Source organism: Dysidea avara, chromosome 2, assembly GCF_963678975.1.
Source record: "Dysidea avara chromosome 2, odDysAvar1.4, whole genome shotgun sequence".
Lineage (NCBI taxonomy): Eukaryota > Metazoa > Porifera > Demospongiae > Dictyoceratida > Dysideidae > Dysidea > Dysidea avara.
The window spans coordinates 44236404-44255646 of record NC_089273.1 but is presented as its reverse complement, the minus strand read 5'-3'; the positions used below and the strand labels follow the sequence as shown (position 1 = coordinate 44255646).

At 39.8% G+C, this 19243-nt stretch overlaps 1 protein-coding gene and 1 long non-coding RNA gene across 2 annotated transcripts in view; both read right to left on the bottom strand.

Annotated features, from left to right (window-relative positions):
• Nucleotides 1–19243, bottom strand: part of LOC136247441 (uncharacterized) — a 248238-nt gene that overhangs the window by 221847 nt on the left and 7148 nt on the right. The window lies entirely within an intron of this gene.
• LOC136245571 (uncharacterized) lies at nt 5777–7235 on the bottom strand. Its single transcript, XR_010695945.1, has 3 exons — nt 7174–7235; nt 6388–6566; nt 5777–6274 (listed from the first exon to the last, which is right to left on the bottom strand). It is a non-coding gene; the product is annotated as an uncharacterized lncRNA (long non-coding RNA).

Below are 19243 nucleotides of genomic sequence, written 5' to 3'. Positions count from 1 at the left end.
GTATAGTTGAACTCTTTACAGAGTAGTATTTTGGTTGCTGAACTCTCTACACGGTGACTTGCTTGTAGCAAAATTCTTTACAGAGTGACTTAGTGGTAGCTGAATTCTCTACAGAGTGACTTACTTGTAGCTGAATTCTCTACAGAGTGACTTACTTGTAGCTAAACACTGTATAAACTATAAAGTGACTTGTCTGTAGCTGAACTCTCTTCAGGGTTACTTGTTTGCATGTGATCTCTATAGGGTAACTTGTTTGTATAGATGAACTCTTTACAGGGTAGTTTCTTTGTAGCTGAACTCTCTTCAGTGTGACTTGTAATGTTCTGAATCACTACAGCAATATATTTGTAGCTGAACTCTCTATAGGGTGACTTGCTTCTTGCTGAACTGTCTATAAGATTAACTGTTTGCAGCTGAACTCCCTACAGAATAACCTGTAATGTAATAGAATTCTATAATGGAGTAAATAAATTAGCTGAATGCTCTATTAGGGTGACTGTTCTATTAGAGTATCTCGATCTCGCATTTACTACACGAAGTTGGCTTTCGAATCATAACTCAGTGGTTTGTAATCCAATCTTCTATACTACTGCAAGGACTTTCAATAAAGATTATTCCAGCTATACACCGATTTTCAGCTCATTGCTCTAAGCGGTTTGCCTAGTAGGCGTGAAAACTAACACTTTTTTATTCTTAAAATCGATCGTGTAATTGTGACACCAATTGGGTTTTGTGTCATATCTCCGTGGTCTTTATCTCGATTCCTTTCAAACCACCTAAAGGCTCTCCTACGATGGTTACTCCATCTACATAGCAATTTTCAACTGATTCCATGGAGCGGTTTACCCTGTAGTCGTGACAACATATCGATCTTGTTTTACGCGAATAATCGGTCATAACTCCTGAATCATTCAACGGATGTGCACCAAATTTGATGCTAGGATTCGCCTTTGGACTCTCCTTCTGTGTGCCAAATTTCAAGGCGATCGGAGTACGCGTTTGCGTTTTATAGCAATTTTTGCAAGTATGCGAAAAGACGAAGACGAGGACGAAGAAGAAGAAAAAAAAACGAAGAAAAAACGATACTTTCGCCACTCGTTTCTCCTTCAAATTTGAAATGTAGACTTCCCTAGCTGGAGGGAAACTCCGCAGCAAATTTGATTCCAATCGGATGAGGTATCACCGAGATACAAATGTGTGAAAATGACGTTTTCTTTCTTCCTGTCAATATTCTCACGGTGTGGCGCGACGGCTTCTTGGGCCGCACGCTTGATGTGGAAAGTTTCATGGCTTCATGGTTTTATGAAAAAGTGCACAATATTTTGGTTGTGCCGCTATACTAATCTAATCAAAAAAGCCAAGCTGTAAAAAAAGGTGCGGCCCCCTAAAAGGCCATGGTGAAAAAGATGTGAAATCCAAGGTGGCGGCCAAGAAATGGCTGTGATGGTAGGTTAATGGTTAAATTTTAATAACGACTATTCAGGTGAATTTGGTGCCAAGACCAAGTGGCACAAAATTCACCTGCATTGTCATTATTAAAATGTAACCATTAACCTACCATCACAGCCATTTCTTGGCCGCCACCTTGGATTTCACATCTTTGTTCACCATGGCCTTTTTGGGAGCCGCACCTTTTTTTACAGCTTGGCTGTTTTTGATTAGATATCACTTCTTTTTGTATTTGTATACTGCAAAACTGGCCTATGGCTGGCTTTGGGGCTTTTTTAACCCATGTGTTTTTTTCTTTACCACAGGAAGAAGAAAAGAAGATTTGTAATACAATTATTTTTGATTTTATTAGTAATTATACAAATTATATACATATCAAGACACGGCAGTGTGTCGTGCGGCCCAAGAAGCCGGCGCGCCACACCTTGAGTATATTTACAGGAAGAACGAAAACGTCATTTTCACACCTTTATATCTCGGTGATCACTTATCTGATTGGAACCACATTTGCTACACAGTTGCCCGCCAGCCAAGGGAGTCTACATTCCAAATTTGAAGGAAATCGCTCCAGCCATTTCCGAGATACGAGCTGCCAATGTTTCGTTTATTTTTCTTCTTTTTTTTCTTCTTTTTCTTCTTCGTCTTTTCGCACACTTGCAAAAATTGCTATAACAAGCAAACGCGTACTCCGATCGCCTTGAAATTAGGCACACGGAAAGGGAGTCCAAAGGCGGATCATAGCATCAAATTTGGTACATATCCGACGAATGGTTCAGGAGTTATGACCGATTATTCGCGTAAAACAAGATCGATTTGTTGTCACGCCTACAGGGTAAACCGCTTCATGGTATGAGTTGAAAATTGCTATGTAGATGGAGTAACCATCGTAGGAGTGCCTTTTGGTGGTTTGAAAGGAATCGAGATAAAGACCACGGCGATATGACACAAAACCCAACCTGTGTCACAATTACGCGATCGATTTTTATGAATAAAAATGTATTAGTTTTCACGCCTACTAGGCAAACCGCTTAGAGCAATGAGCTGAAAATCGGTGTATAGCTGGAATAATCTTCATAGAAAGTCCTTGCAGTAGTACAGAAGAATCGGATTACAAACCACTGAGTTATGATTCTAAAGCCAACTCCGTGTAGCAAATGCGAGATCGAGATACTCTAATAGAACAGTCACCCTAATAAAGCATTCGGCTAATTTATTTACTCGATTATAGAATTTTATTACATCACAAGTTATTCTGTAGGGAGTTCAGCTGCAAACAGTTAATCTTATAGACAGTTCAGCAAGAAGCAATTCACCATGTGGAGAGTTAAGCAAATATATCACTATAAAGATTCAGAACATTACAAGTCACACTGAAGAAAGTTCAGCTATAAACAAGTCATGCACTGTGTAGAGAATTCAGCTACAATTAAGTCACTCCCTAGATAATTCAGTTACACACAATTCAGCTACACACAAGTCACTGTGGAGAGAGTTCAGCTACAAACAAATTACCCTTTAGAGTGATCAGCTACAAACAAAACACTTTGCAGGGTGTTCAGCTGCAACAAATCAACCTTTAGAGCAATCAGCAATGAACAAATCAACACAAATCTACCTGTAGAGAGTTCAGCTACAAAAAATCACCCTGTAGAGACATCAGCTAGAAACTAGACACAATGTAAGGAGTTCAGCTACAAACAATCACCCTGTAGAGAGTTCAGCTAAAACAAATCAACCTGCAGAGAGATCAGCTACAAACAAATCACCTTATAGAGAGTTCAGCTACAAACAGATTACCTGTAGAGAGATCGGCTACAAACAAATCAACCTGCAGAGAGATCAGCTACACACAAATCAACTTGTAGAGAGATCAGCTTCAAACAAATCACCCTGTAGAGAGATCAGCTAGAAACTACACACAATGTAAGGAGTTCAGCTACAAACAAATCACCCTGTAGAGAGATCCCATTTCTTGTCCGCCATCTTGGATTTCACATCTTTTTTCACCATGGCCTTTTTGGGGGCCACACTTTTTTTACAGCTTGGCTGTTTTTGATTAGATTACAAATGCAGCTGAATACTTTATTAGGGTGACTGTTCTATTAGAGTATCTCGATCTTGCATTTGTTACATGTAGTTGTCTTTCGAATCATAACTCAGTGGTTTGTAATCCGATTCTTCTGTACTACTGCAAGGACTTTCTATGATGATTATTCCAGCTACATACTGATTTTCAGCTCGTTGCTCTAAGCGGTTTGCCTGGTAGACACGAAAACTAATAGTTTTTTATTCATAAAAAAATCGATCGCGTAATTTTGACACAGGTCGGGTTTTGTGTCATATCTCCATGGTCTTTATCCCGATTCCTTTCAAACCACAAAAAGGCACTCCTACAATGGTTGCTCGATCTACATATCAATTTTCAACTGATTCCTCAAAGGAGGTTACCCTGTAGGTGTGACAGACCTTCGACCTTATTTTACGCAAATAATCGGTCATAACTCCGTGAATGTTCATCGGATTCCTACCAAAGTGGGTACGGGAATCCGCCTTAATGAGCTCTTTAAGTGTTCTAAATTTCAGCCCGATCCGAGCCCGCATTCGTGTTTTATGGCGGATTTTGCGAAGTGTGCGAAATGAAGAAGAATAAAACGAAGAAATTAAAATGAAATTTTGTTCGCTCGTATCTCAGAAATGGCTGGAGCGATTTTCTTCAAATTTGGTGTGTAGACTCCCCTAGCTGGCCGGCACGTCTGTGGAAAATTTGGTTCCAATCGGATAAGGGATCAAAGAGCTACATAGGTGTGAAAATTGCGTTTTCTTTCTTCCTGTTAATATACTCACGGGTGGCACGCCGGCTTCTTGGGCCGCACGACACACTACCGTGTGTCTTGATAATACTGTATGACTCCCAGCAGAACATAATTATATAGCTGCAATAAATTATATGGTCAGTGTGCATCTTATCTTTTGCATGTATATATGCCATGTTAGTGTTGTAGGCTCAACCAGAATGTGTAGCTACATATGGAGCAAGTAGCTGCCACACTATACCTGGATCAGCAAACTAGCCACCGTGACTACAAAGCTGAAGAGACAGACTTTATACATACCACTGATATATCCCTTCTCATGTATGTTTAGCATGTCGGATCACTAAAGCCAAGTAGTCACTGTAAGCTATATTCCCATTACATGCCTTTCTTCTTGAATTCTGGAGCGACTTTTCTAACCAGCGACCCAAATGTCTCTTCGCAGAAGCACTTAACTATTGTTCTGTCTTAACGATGACTACACCTCGTTTCAAAACAATACTCAACGATTCGTGAAGCCGTGGTGTCAGTTTCATCTGCCATGTGAGTTCACGTGAGCCGATCACGTGATTTTTTTAAATAGAAAAGTGAAATAGTTGACCCTCCGCAACCGAGAAACACAAAATTAATTTGTGATGGCCTTAAGAATATACCGTAGGCGGGGAAAGTTACATGTGGGAAAAGTTTCGCGAATTTCTACTGCTATCGCGAAACGTTTACGCCGGTTAGCTTCTACATGCTTGTATTTGTACAGTAATACATTAGCATGCAAAATCAGCATCGCGAAACTTTTACGCCGGTGTACAAAGTAGAGTGCAATTCACGAAACTTTTCCCACGCGTAACTTTCCCTGCCTACGGTACATACCAAATAGTGTATGTCTACACACAGACTTTCAGTAGCTATCTTGCAGGTAGAGAGACAGCAATTTATAATTGTGGTTTCCATTACATACCAGCAAGAGTTCATAATATATATACTGAGGAGAGTGTCCTACTCTCATATTAGTCTACCTGTAGAAGAACACATCATGAAGTTATGACGTAGCACTTCTGAGTGCTCCCGTTTTTCTTTGTATAATTAATGATGTCATTAGTTGAACATGATATCAATTGAACGCGTGCCTAACAACGTTGCTAGCAACCAAATTAACTCCAGCTCTAAGCGTTTCTCACTGAACTACAATCGTTCCTTCATGGGTTAAGACCTCTTCGTAGGCATATCTTGCTAGGCCATTCGAAAATATGGCTATCCTAAGCGTTGCAAGTGTGAAAGGTGCTAACGATTCTTGCACTTTTATGGCTGCATGTACATCACAAACCACAACATCTTGTCGTTATGTTCTGACTTCACGATACGCCCTTCTACAGAGGTATGAGAGTAGGATACTCTCCTCAGTATATACATATTATGAACTCTTGATACCAGGTATATATTCAACCCTGTGCACTAAGTATTGCTTCACAAGGATGCAAAGCCGGTCATACACTATGGTGCTAGTTCAGTTGCCCATGTAGTACGTACTGTAGCTACTTATCAACTTCCTTGACATGCTGTACTGTGCTGCTCTATGTACACATACACATAGCAAGCTATTAAAATGTGTATAAAATGTGTCCACTAAATTATTGCTCTACAGATGACACATATTACAATATGTAGTTCATACAGTTTAGTGATGTCAGAGGTTATGCAGTACAACAGCAGTAGTTTGGTCCGCAGTGCCTTCCTCCACAACTGGCATACCCATAATAATGTTGCTTCAGCCCCAGTGTTGGAGTGGTGCCATCTCCAGTAGCAGGACGATTTAAATATACATGGATAGCTCCAATACATTTCCATGTTTTTCTGCTAGCTGTCTGACTGTCCTGGGCATGTAACTTTGGATCTTTGCACACTTCATCACAAGTTTGACTTGTAGATGAACAAACTCGACGAACAGCATACACAAAACCGTTGGGTTTGTGGGACACATAGGCTGCACATGATGACTGAGCAATCACATCTTCAAGCTAACATGACCAACAATGAACCTCTTGTTACATGTCATGTAAATAAGTGATATGTGTATATTATATAGTACTGTTGAGTGCTTAAATAATTTGGATTTAAACTATAAACGCACCTCATGATTGTTCTCAACTGGAACTAAAGTTACCACAACAATTATTGTAATAACGATGATCACCAACCACTCCATGGTTTACAGTGTGCCAGCTTTTTTTCCTTGTAGTATTAATCCTTCTTTTTTTTCCTTGGTAAACTTTGGCGTTGTTATGAAACCTCTTCCCTTATATACTGCACCTGATATTGACAAAGTTTTGCAAGGCTCACACTGTGGCCAATAAGGTCAACTTTGTACTAATAGTAATAATTAGACAATGGTATGCAGCGTTTCGTTTGATGTGTGGAGGTCTCTTATTTGCGAAGAAACCTGGTATCAGGTCTTACTGGTAAGACACCTGACAGTTGTTTACAACCACAATGTGGCCCACAGTAATGCAATTAGCCTTTTGTGGACAATTAGTATTTCGCACATCAGTAAACACCAAGCGATTGCGAGCAGATTATAAGAAATTACACTCAGGTACGCTGTTATCGTGGGTAGCTCAGTGGATTTATAGACCATCGTGGTAACTGATTAATCAAAAAAGCCATTAAAGCATGCTCTGTAGACCAAGACAGCCATGCTGGCACCGGCTATTCCCATTCGCTGCCATTCACACGTATCTAGCTATAATGCCTCAAACACACTTTTTATCGACTTTACAAGCCTTCAGTTATTCACGCTCCATGGCTTTCGCGACCTCACCATCTTTTGCTCGCTGAAATACCCTCGGTGTTTACAATGGGAACTCTCTATACTAACTCATTGCTTCAACGCCATTGTCTAAAACACTTAAACACTCACCAATAGGCGTCTTCGAGGATTTAAAAACCATCGGTGACGTCAATAATTACCTCGGCTGCGCCTCGGTAATTATTGACGTCACCTCAGGTTTTTAAATCCTCGAAGACACCTATTGCGAGTGTCTAACTATTACTAAGATGTTGTTAATTATCAACAATCAACTTCCATTAAACTTGACCATCTTTTTATTGAGAGCTTGACCAACTTGTTTATTGTTTATCCAGAGCTTGTTCAACCTGTTTATCCAGTAGTCTGCTCTCATACAGTATGATACATGTGTAGCTATAGTGCCTATAGACATGTGGAGTTTAACATAAAATAATTAGTGCGGTGTTAGCCATACCATAACATTATTGTTACTTCATAAAGTAATATAGTATTATTTCTACTTTACAAGGTAATGCAATATGCTACATTACTTGAGCTATTGGACTAGTAATTTGTAACTGATATGTAGTGTGTTGTAATACAATTGTGATGTGCCCACGGTGTGGCGTGCCGGTTTCTTGGGCCGCAATTGTGATGGTGCCACTGACAAGGTATACACAAGATATTATCCCTACCAGGCAGAGAAGCGACTCAGAAAAGTGTAACAGTGTTTGTTTCATGGTTTTGCTAACTCAGCTTTGTAAACAAACTGAACTAATCTTACGTACTTCAGAGAAGCATAATGAAGTGTGAGCTTCAATAGTACGAAGCATAACACTATAACTTGATATCAGTTATTAAAAGGTTTTTTGTACATTGCATATACAAACAACTTATTAAAATGTAAGTGGACCTTTAATGAAACATGAGAAGTTATGCTGTTAAGTGTATGTACTGGTTGAATCCTGAATTTCAGGCTGTGTTGCTCCTCGGGCACTTGCCTAGACTACAAGCTATCTGTGGGTCAAGTGACCACCTGGTCTGCTGAGAGGTTTAGTATCAGGTCACTGACTCCCTGCTACACCAGCTCCTATACTACATATGCTGTTTTTCTGGTGATTTGCTTCATACACATATAGCAAAACATCAGAATGTTGTACTCTGGTATTGCTTGTGCGTTGTAGTCCATACCAGTTAATGATGTGGTGTGTAGTAATTATAAACACATTAACTGGTTAATGGTGACCTTAATGATGATGTTATCAAACTACCTACCCAATGGTGGGTGACTTGACATCACAACCCACACTGTTTTTGACCATGTTGTGTATGTGATATAGAATGCTTATCTTAAAATATTTCCATGTTTAGAAGGGGGTGTATGTGAGGAACTAATAGTACAGCAGGCTTTATGGACACATAGTACATGTCTAATATCAGAAAATTCTTTTCCTGTTACTATTTTACATTGTCTTTTGGTAGGCCAAAATCCCTCTCTCTTTTTCTTTGTTTGTAAGCTACGTATGTACGTATGTACATGTTTACTTATTGCTTCATCAGTTATAAAAAGATTCTGAATGTGTAGTAGCTATATTTACTGGCTTTCTGTCTTCTTGCAAGTTCCTTTAGTGGGAAAGCAATTCTTTTTCAATAGTGATTGATTGTATGTGTAGGTTTTTTGATGGGTCTAAAATTTATATAAATCGACCTCATTGTCTATGACCCACACATACAGTGATATAATGAAGGCACTTAATTGTGTCATGTAATCATGAACATGTGTGGTTAGCTACTATGAAGGTAGAGATTCAGCTACTTTGTTGATGCTACTACAGAAACAGTCATGGAAGAAGTACCAAATTCAAGTATAGTATGAAATAGTAGTTATACAGATACAATGTGGGGTTTATGGGATTTATAAACCCCAAAGGCTTGAGAATTATCAGTTGTCACCTTGCAACATCCCGCCATTCACCCTAATACCATTCTCTTGAATATGTCATCGAATATCAAGACTCATGGTAGTAAGTCGCGCGGGCCAGTAAAGCAGAAACGCGTGCCGCAGACAATAAATGATGCGACCACTACGTGAGGATTTTACAGGAACGAACGTTGTCAAATTCGGCCTTCCTGTAACTCACCCGCCACTTACGCTATCCCTCTGAAACTCTAGAGTTGAACTCATCGTGTCACTAGTAACTACCACACAAGCAGTGAAGCAAATCCATGCCGATTGTTTCGTGATCGAGATTGCCGACATCAAAGGGGAAGTTTCATTTTATTTATTTATTATTATTTTTATTGCATGCGGTTAAACGCAACAGCAGGTGTATGCCTTGCGTTCCTTTGTGCATTCCAAACATTGATTGCCCTGCTATCCCTTCAGTATTCACTCAATCGCCTCAAGATTCACATCATCGATTTCACCATACATGATTATCCTACAGTCGTGATTTCAGCACCAAACGAAGTTTCAGTCATCCTCAGTCGACCTAGAGGCCAAATACAAAACCCAGATTGTTGTTTTCCGCAATACTCGCTTGGCATGTAGGGCAATGTGTCTTTAAACTGTTCTAAAAGTTTCGTTCAGATTGAAACATATGTTTTTGAGAATGGCTAGTTTGAAATTTGAATTTAGTCGCCCCCACGTAATTTGCTCTCTCTAAGAATTTTACTTGGAATTTAAAGAATGACGCAGAGCACAACTGCAGTCACTGGGTATTGATGAACTGGCGCTCTATGTAGTTAATCATTATTATAATAATTGCAGGACTCTGAAAGAGTATACGTGCAATATAGTATGTAGTTAAGTTAAGTAGTTAATTAAGTATAAAAAGAATTATAAATTATAAATTGTTTAATAAATCAGTAGCAGATCTACGGAATGCTTCAAGGGAATCCAAATTAACAACTGAGTCAGGTGAACTATTCCACAATCTGACAGTAGCTGGGAAGAAACTGAATTTGTGTATATCAATTCTTGAAAAAGGTGTTTGATATCTTCTATTGTGCCCTCTAGTAACAGTGTCGATGAGAGATATCTCATAGGGTAGTTCTAGTGCGACAGAACCTTGCAATATTTTATAAAACATCATCAGTCTACTTACTTGTCTTCTAACCTCCAAACTACACCATTTAAGTTCATTCAAGATACTGGTAACACTACTTGAAAAATCATAATCAGACACCACAAATCTGGCAGCACGTCGCTGAACACTTTCAAGCTTCTCAATGTTAGTCTTAGTATATGGTGCCCAAACTATTGATGCGTATTCTAGTATTGGTCTCACATACAAGAAATAGGCTTGGCTTCGTATTTGAGAATTACAATGATACAGATTATGCTTAAGAAGCGCTAATACACTATTAGCTTTTCTGCAAATAGTGGTAATATGTTTGTTAAAGTTCATCTTAGAGTCCAATATCACACCAAGGTAAAGCCACAAAGAAGTGTGCTGCCATAGATTATAGTCCACAGATATAATCTATGGTGCTGCATACCATCGTTCGTTTTAAATTTGAATTTAGTCACCCCCACCGTGACTTAATTTGTCCTCTAAGGGTGCGGCTTAAAGAATGACACAGAATACAACTGCGGTTACCAGATTTTGACACAAGCTGTGAGTAATTAGCACATGTAGCTAGCCAATTGTCACCATGCATTATTGCATTTTATAGCACCCCCACACAAAAATTACACATGTAATTACAACATACAGAGGACACATGAATGCCAAACACTTTTCACAACAATAATGTAAGAATTGTACAATAATGACTGTAATATAACAGCTATGAAATGTTTTCCAGTGGCCCGCCATGGTAGCAAGTCTCACATGACGGCATGTATATTCATCCAAGCACAATGGGAGTAACACGTAAGTATGATGACAAGTTGGTATGACTCCATTTGTGACTGGGCCTGCGATAACAGGGCATGTGGGCACAAACTACACTGCGTCACTCTACAGGTCATATCTCAGTGCTGGAACAGAATATTTGTATTTTGTTACTTGCATCATAGAGCCAATTAAATTCTTACTAGATGCTCAAAATTGTATTGCCATAACATAATGGCACAAAAAGTTATGAGTGATGAACGTTTGAAAAAGTAGGCAAAAATCATGTGCCCACATGCCCTATTTTCGCAGGCCCAGTCACATTTGTAGAATCCAGATGAGTGGGTGTGGCTCCAGTATGTCTAAACAGTTAACAAACATTCCTGTTATAAATACGTGCTAGAGTTGCAATATAATAGCATAGTATTTAAATGCAACAATACATAGTCTCCATTGCATCACTATCAAACGACACTAAGTGGAGGATATTGTTGCATCTCTAGTATGTACACTCTATCAGTACAACCTGTCTTAATGGCCACCAGTATAGAAAGACAACCTCTCTTGAAAAGCCAATTCCAATTGAGAATTTATACACTGTTATCTGCTGATTGAGTGAAGGTGGCAATAAACAAGTTCCACCGTAATTTATGCACATGATCTGATCTGTATATTCTGTCAGTGGATGAGATCCACTTGGCCAGGACAAAATGTGACCCAAATGTCCTGGATGATCCATACTCAACCCAAGTGGCACAATGCAACTGAGTATAGAGAATACAATTATATTTATTTCTAAGATGTGTGGATGTGTGGACACATTACAACACATTACATGTACATACAAGACATGCTACATACTGTTTTAGCATGTCAAGTCACCACATCCTCTAAATATAGTAGTAAATTTTTTACCCTGGTCCAATGTCTAATAATCGTGAGAGACTCTACTGTGACAAATACATGTTTATCATGATATGTGCTAATCGCCTTTTTACAATTAAGTTTTACAACACAAATACATGTATAATTAAACTCACCAATTGTGACTAAATGCCTTCAACATGAAAAGACAAGTAATGAGACAACCTTGGAGACAACAGCCTCATAAGCCTATTCGGGTGCGCTTATTTAGTAGTAATATAAATTTTAAAGGCGTTTATTTACAACAGGACATAATTACGTGCCCCTCTATTGTCTCTGTACATACTTGCCTTTTCTTTACTATTTTCATTTCATTTCACAAGATCTCTTGGCAGGGGTGTAGCTTCTTCGCTTGAATTAGTCAATACTTCATGTAGATCGAGATACTCTAATAGAACAGTCACATTTCTACAAGTGCCATATTTTTATATTGTTAAGTCTGTAAATAGCTAGTAATTTAAACTATACAATCCAATGCTAAGCAGAAGTTGTAACTATGCTAAATATTTATTGCTGTGTTACAGCTATTTCGTGACTGCTCTAATAGAGTATCTTGATCGTTTTAATGCAGTACAAGATGAAAGGCAAAGTGTTATTAAGGGTTTACTAGTTAAAATGGGTGTTAGTTGGCTGCAGTTGCATGCCACTAACAGGGCCGCCCAGAGAAATTAGGGGGCCCAGGGAAAAGAGTTAATGAGGGCCCAGGGAAAAGAGTTAAAGAGGGGCCCAGGGGCAAGGAAGGGTCTAGATCCTGACTGCTCTATTAGAGTATATCAATCTTTCTTTAAATTAACAGACAATCAAGGGGCCCCTTTTGGGCTGGGGCAGAGGGAAAATACCCCAGTTCCCCCCCCCCCCCATATGGGCGGCCCTGGCCACTAAAATTACAGTTATATTTTAATATTCTGTCACTGTAATCTGGGGTTTCTGTCAAAACCATGGAAACTCACCTACTGTTATCAACAGTGCATTGCTTATTCTAACAAAAGTATTGAAATCCCATCCAAAAACAGCTTATAGCTGTAAAAAAGTGAGCGTCCAAGTGAAGCAGAGTTAACTGTGACAAAAAGTAATGATATCATAATGCAGCCATGTGCGAGGTGCCAGTTGTAAAATTCATATTAGCTAATCAGATAATACAATGCACTTATAAACTAGCAGCATCACATAGTTCTCATTAACACTTTAACAATAACATTGTATTATCTGATTAGCTAATATGAATTTTACAACTTGCACACCTCGCACATGGCCGCATTATGATATCATTGCTTTTTGTCGCAGTTAACTCTGCTTTACTTGGACGCACACTTTTTTACAGCTATAAGCTGTTTTTGGATGGGATATAATTTAATAAAATATCTACCACTAATATAGTGTACATTGTAGTGTAACATATTGTTTGAGAGAACATGAGTCACTAGATTACTCTACATTTGGTCCACAATATTTCAGATTACAGTTGGCATAGCCATAGTAGTAATCCTTCAGTCCCAGGGTTGGGGTGGTGCCATCTCCGGTGGCAGGACAATTGAGGTGCACATGAGTGGCTCTAACACATTTCCAACTGGTATGCTTAGCTGTCTCCGGATCCTGGTAAATAGGGATTGTTGCACACATCAGTATAAGTTGGTGGATTGTTACTGCAAACTCGATGGACAGTATACACAAAGCCTCTGGGATCATATGACATGTAGGCTGTGCATGATGCTTGACCAATCACATCTTCAAGCTGATGGTGGCCAACAATGAACCTCTTGTTACATGTAATCTGATGTATTACATACTATAAACAACTTTAAACCACACATACACCATTGACTCTGGTAGTAGTGTATGACATATGCACACCCTGTGATTATTCTCAACTGGAGCTGATGTCCCTACTACAATTATTGTAGTAACAATCATCACCAACAAAATGTTCATCATTTCGTCTTCCCTTTACACTTCTTACTGTTGATCACCAGTCTTGTTCTGTTGTACTCCAGTAGCTAGTACATAATTTTAGTAGTATGTGGCTTGATTTGTTGGTTGGCCTTTTATACTGCAACTGGGTTGAGTACTTATAAGCTAATATTTCTGTGTACTGTTTGGATCCACCTGTGATTTAGTGAAACTAAAAGTTGAAACTGAAAGGGGTGTAACTAATCACTGGACTGGACTACTGGACTGACGCATTTTTGGTTTTACACATTCTGAAGTTGGTTTTACACATTCTGAAGTTGGTTTTATTGAGTCTTGCTAGCCAAGGACCTTCAAAAAACTTGCAGTCTGCTACTAAAATGAACAGTGTGAGGAGTTGAGTAAGCAAAAACTGACTTCAAGTGATTTCACTTCTATTTATTATGCTCTTCTACAGTACATATACCTATACTCCTTATCAGTATGCTGCAGGGAATGTGCTAATTATGGCTACCCAACGACAAAGCCTTGGAGATAGTAGCAAGTTTGTACAATGCTAATAAATTTGGTTACATAATTATTATAGTATGCCAACCAGCACATGTAAGAACTAATCATAATAGCAAAATAACCCTACAGTCATAAAATGAGTTTGTATGTAACGAATTTAGCTACAATAGATTGTCCTAGGAAGGATAGGTTGTGTCCCAGGGGTCTGAGGTATTTAGTTCAAGGATACAGTGTATCATAGGAAGTACAAATGTAGGGCCAAGATGGTGTCCTTGCCTGTGATAGAACAGCCCTTCCAGTGAGTAGTTATGGATGTCATTGGACCACTACCCCGTACACAGAGAGGGAACAGATTTATCCTCATTATTTGTGATTATGCTACCCGCTACCCTGAGGCCATCCTTCTGCCAAGTGTGGAAGCTCCAAGAGTAGCTAGAGAGCTAGTAAACCTTTTTTCTCATGTTGGAGTGCCTGATGAAATTCTGACTGACCAAGGAACGAATTTCATGTCGAGTCTACTTGAGGAAATTTATCAGCTGCTTCATATCAAGAAGATCAGGACCACCCCATATCATCCCCAGACTGATGGGCTGGTGGAAAGGTTTGATGGGACCCTGAAGAGTATGCTGAGGAAGTTTGTAAACAGAAGTCAGAAGGACTGGGATGAGTATTTGCCATATTTATTGTTTGCTTACCGTGAGGTTCCACAGGAAACAACTGGCTTTTCCCCATTTGATCTGCTATGTTAGAGGTCCTTTAGATGTACTGAGAGAAGGGTGGACCGGAGATAAGGAAGCTGCAGTTCCTGTGAATACATATGTTGTAGAGATGAGGCAGCGACTGGCAGACATGGCACAGCTGGTAGTTGAACACTCATCCAGGAGCCAGGAGAAGAAGAAACTATATTATGACACAAGAGCAAAGGCTCGAAGTTTTAAGGTTGGAGACCAGGTGTTGGTACTATTTCCCACTACAGCAAATCGACTGAAGTTGCAGTGGACTGGCCCATTCAAGGTCACAAGGAAGTTGGGCACTGTTGACTATGAGGTTGAGACTCCAGGTAGGAGACAGGAAAGAAACGTTTACCATGTAAATTTGATGAAGAAGTGGTATGTCATGCCATCTCAATCCAGTGTACAGGCTGTCTCGATGGCCATTGGCCCAGCTGAGGCTGTTCCAGAGTCAGAAGATACTCAGTACTGGCAGGAGACCAGTCAGGAACAGTTCTTTCCTTTGGAAGTAGATGGGGTCCAGGAAGTGAACTTGAACATTTCCGAACCACAAAGGGGACAACTGTGTGAAATACTGTTATCATTTCCACAGGTACTAGCCATCCAACTAGGAAGGACTACCCTGGTTCAGCATTTCATCAGTGTGGGAGATGTAACTCCAATACAACAGAAGCCTTACAGGGTGCCTTATTCCCAGAGAGAGCAGGTTCAGCAGGAGCTTGACAGAATGTTGCAGGCAGGTGTGATCAGGCCTTCAACAAGCCCCTGGGCTTCACCAATTGTTCTTGTCAATAAGAAAGATGGGAGCATTTGTTTTCGTGTGGATTACCGCAAGTTGAATCAAGTTGCCAGATTTGATGCCTACCCAATGCCTAGAATAGAGAAGCTCATTGACACAATTGGGCCAGCAGTAGTCATTTCAACACTTGATTTAACCAAGGGCTACTGGCAAATACCAATGGCTGAAGAGTCAAAGGACAAGACTGCATTCACTACACCATTTCGACTATTTGAATTTGAGGTAATGCCATTTGGTTTACATAGTGCCCCTGCTACCTTTCAGGGGATGATCAATCATGTGCTCAGAGAATGCTGGTCATTTGCTAGGGCATACCGCGATGACATCGTTGTATTCAGTAGTTCCTGGGAAGAACACCTTAACCATTTGTGTCAAGTCCTTGAATGTCTTCGGAAGGCTCAATTAATGGTTAATATGTCCAAGTGTCAGTTTGGGAAGAGTGAAGTACACTACTTGGGTCATGTAATTGGAGGAGGAACCGTGAAACTGGACCCTCAGAAGCTTGAAGCAGTGAATAACTACCCAGTGCCAGCAGCCAAGAAGGAGGTGAGAGCATTTTTAGGCCTCTCTGGTTACTATCGACGATTTGTGCCACATTTTGCTACCATTGCGGAGCCTTTAACAGAGTTGACCAAGGCAAAGAATCCTGACAAGGTTATATGGAGTGACCGGTGTGAGAGAGCTTTTTGTAAGTTGAAAGAACTGTTGCTTACCCCTCCTATTTTGAAGGTTGCTGAACCTATTAAGTTTTATGTTCTCCAGACAGATGCTTCTGAACAAGGACTCGGGGCTGTCTTAAGTCAGATAGATCAGTACAGAGAAGAACATCCAGTGGCATTTGCTATCAGAAAATTCTTGCCTAAAGAGAAGAATTATTCTGTAATTGAGAAGGAGTGCCTTGCTATTGTGTGGTCCTTACAAGTGTTTCATGTTTATTTGTATGGACAGAAGTTCACTATAGAGACCGACCATCAGCCACTCTCCTGGTTAGAGTGAATGAAGAACAACAACCAACGACTTACCAGATGGGCACTAGCTGTTCAACCCTACTGCTTGAGATGCGTCATCGTTCTGGTCATAAGAATGGTAATGCTGATGGGCTATCTAGAGGACCACTGCAACTAACTGAGCAAATGGCAGTGACTACAAGCAGCCCCAGCCATCAGCTTAAGGAGGGAGGGATGTGGAGAAGCAGGCTGTAAACAACTATGTCTTCATACTTAATTAACATTAATTATCTCTTTGTATGCATACATAATTACTTTTTGTTGCTTATTAGTGTAATTAGCCAGGTGTTTTTACCTATTCCTGTCTTCGTTGTTATTTTTTGTAAGTTATCAGTAGGTTGTTTTGACATATCTCTGTCTCTTTATTGTTCTAGTTTTGTACAGGTAATTAACTTTCTTTATAAGCTGGTGTAGTTGATCTTTTACTGATCTTAGCACTACAGCTTGTATAAATACTCTGTATCTGTGTGCAAAATTTAGTCTGCAATTGAGTGTGCTAAACTGAGTATTGAGAACTGAAGCGCCTGATCGAATAGCTAGAACTACTTGGCTTCGTGACAGTAGGTTAATGGTAAAAATTTTAATAACAACAATTCAAGTGAATTTTGGTGCCTCTTGGTCTTGGCACAAAATTCACCTGAATTGTCATTATTAAATTTTTTACCATTAACCTACCATCACAGCCATTTCTTGGCTGCCACCTTGGATTTCACATCTTTTTCACCATAGCCTTTTTGAGGGCCGCACTCTTTTTTTTACAGCTTGGCTGTTTTGGATTAGGTATTTATTACATGCCCATTATTCCCCACAGGATACTTTTTTTGCAGCTGATCTCTCTACTGGGTGACTTGAAATGTAGCTGAACTATATACACCTGTACAGGATGGTTTCTTTCTAGCTGAACTCTCTACAAGGTGACCTCTTCTAGCTGGTCTCTCTACAGGGTGATTTGTTTGCAGCTAAACTCTCTATAGGGTGATTTTTTTGCAGCTGAACTCTCTACATGATGGTCTCTTTGTAGCTGAACTCTCTACAAGGTGACCTCTTCTAGCTGATCTCTCTACAGGGTGATCTTTTTGTAGTTGAACTCTCTACAGGGTGATTTGTTTGCAACTGAACTCTCTACATGATGGTTTCTTTGTAGCTGAACTCTCTACAAGGTGACCTCTTCTAGCTGATCTCTCTACAGGGTGATCTTTTTGTAGTTGAACTCTCTACAGGGTGATTTGTTTGCAGCTGAACTCTCTACATGATGGTTTCTTTCTAGCTGAACTCTCTATAAGGTGACTTCGTCTAGCTGAACTCTCTACAGGGTGATTTGTTTGCAGCTGATTTCTCTACATGATGGTTTCTTTGTAGCTGAACTCTCTACAAGGTGACTTCGTCCAGCTGATCTCTCTACGGGGTGATTTGTTTCTAGCTGAACTCTCTACAGGTGATTTGTTTGCAGCTAAACTCTCTACATGGTGGTTTCTTTGTAGCTGAACTCTCTACAAGGTGACTTCGTCCAGCTGATCTCTCTACGGGGTGATTTGTTTCTAGCTGAACTCTCTACAAGGTAACTTCTTCTCTACATGGTGATTTGTTGTAGTTGAATTCTCTACAAGGTGGTTTGTTTGAGGCTGAACTCTCTACATGGCGGATTCTTTGTAGCTGAACTCTCTACAGAGTGATTTGTTTGCAGCTGAACTCTCTACATGATGGTTTCTTTGTAGCTGAACTCTCTACAAGGTGACTCCTTCTAGCTGATCCCTCTACAGGGGGATTTATTTGTAGCTGAACTCTCTACAAGGTGACCTCTTCTAGCTGATCTCTCTACAGGGTGATTTGTTTCTAGCTGAACACTCTACAGGTGATTTTTTGCAGCTAAACACTCTACATGGTGGTTTCTTTGTAGCTGAACTCTGTACATGATGGTTTCTTTGTAGCTGAACTCTTTACAAGGTGGCTTCTTCTAGCTGATCTTTCTACTGGGTGATTTGTTTGCAGCTGAACTCTCTACATGGTGGTTTCTTTGTTGCTGAACTCTCTACAAGGTGAATTCTTTTACCTGATCTCTCTACAGGGTAATTTGTTTGTAACTGAACTCTGTACAAGGTGCGTTTTTGTGGGTGATCTCACTGCAGGTTGATTTGTTTGTAGCTGAACTCACTAAAGGGTGATTTGCTTGTAGCTGAACTCCTTGCATTGTGTCTAGTTTCTAGCTGGTCTCTCTACAGGGTGATTTGTTTATAGCTGATCTCTCTACAAGTTGATTTGTGTGTAGCTGATCTTTCTACAGGTTGATTTGTTTGTAGCCGATCTCTCTACAGGGTAATTTGTTTGTAACTGAACTGTCTATAAGGTGATTTGTTTGTAGCTGATCTCTCTGCAGGTTGATTTGTTTTAGCTGAACTCTCTACAGGGTGATTTACTTGTAGCTGAACTCCTTACATTGTGTATAGTTTCTAGCTGATCTCTCTACTGGGTGATTTGTTTGTAGCTGAT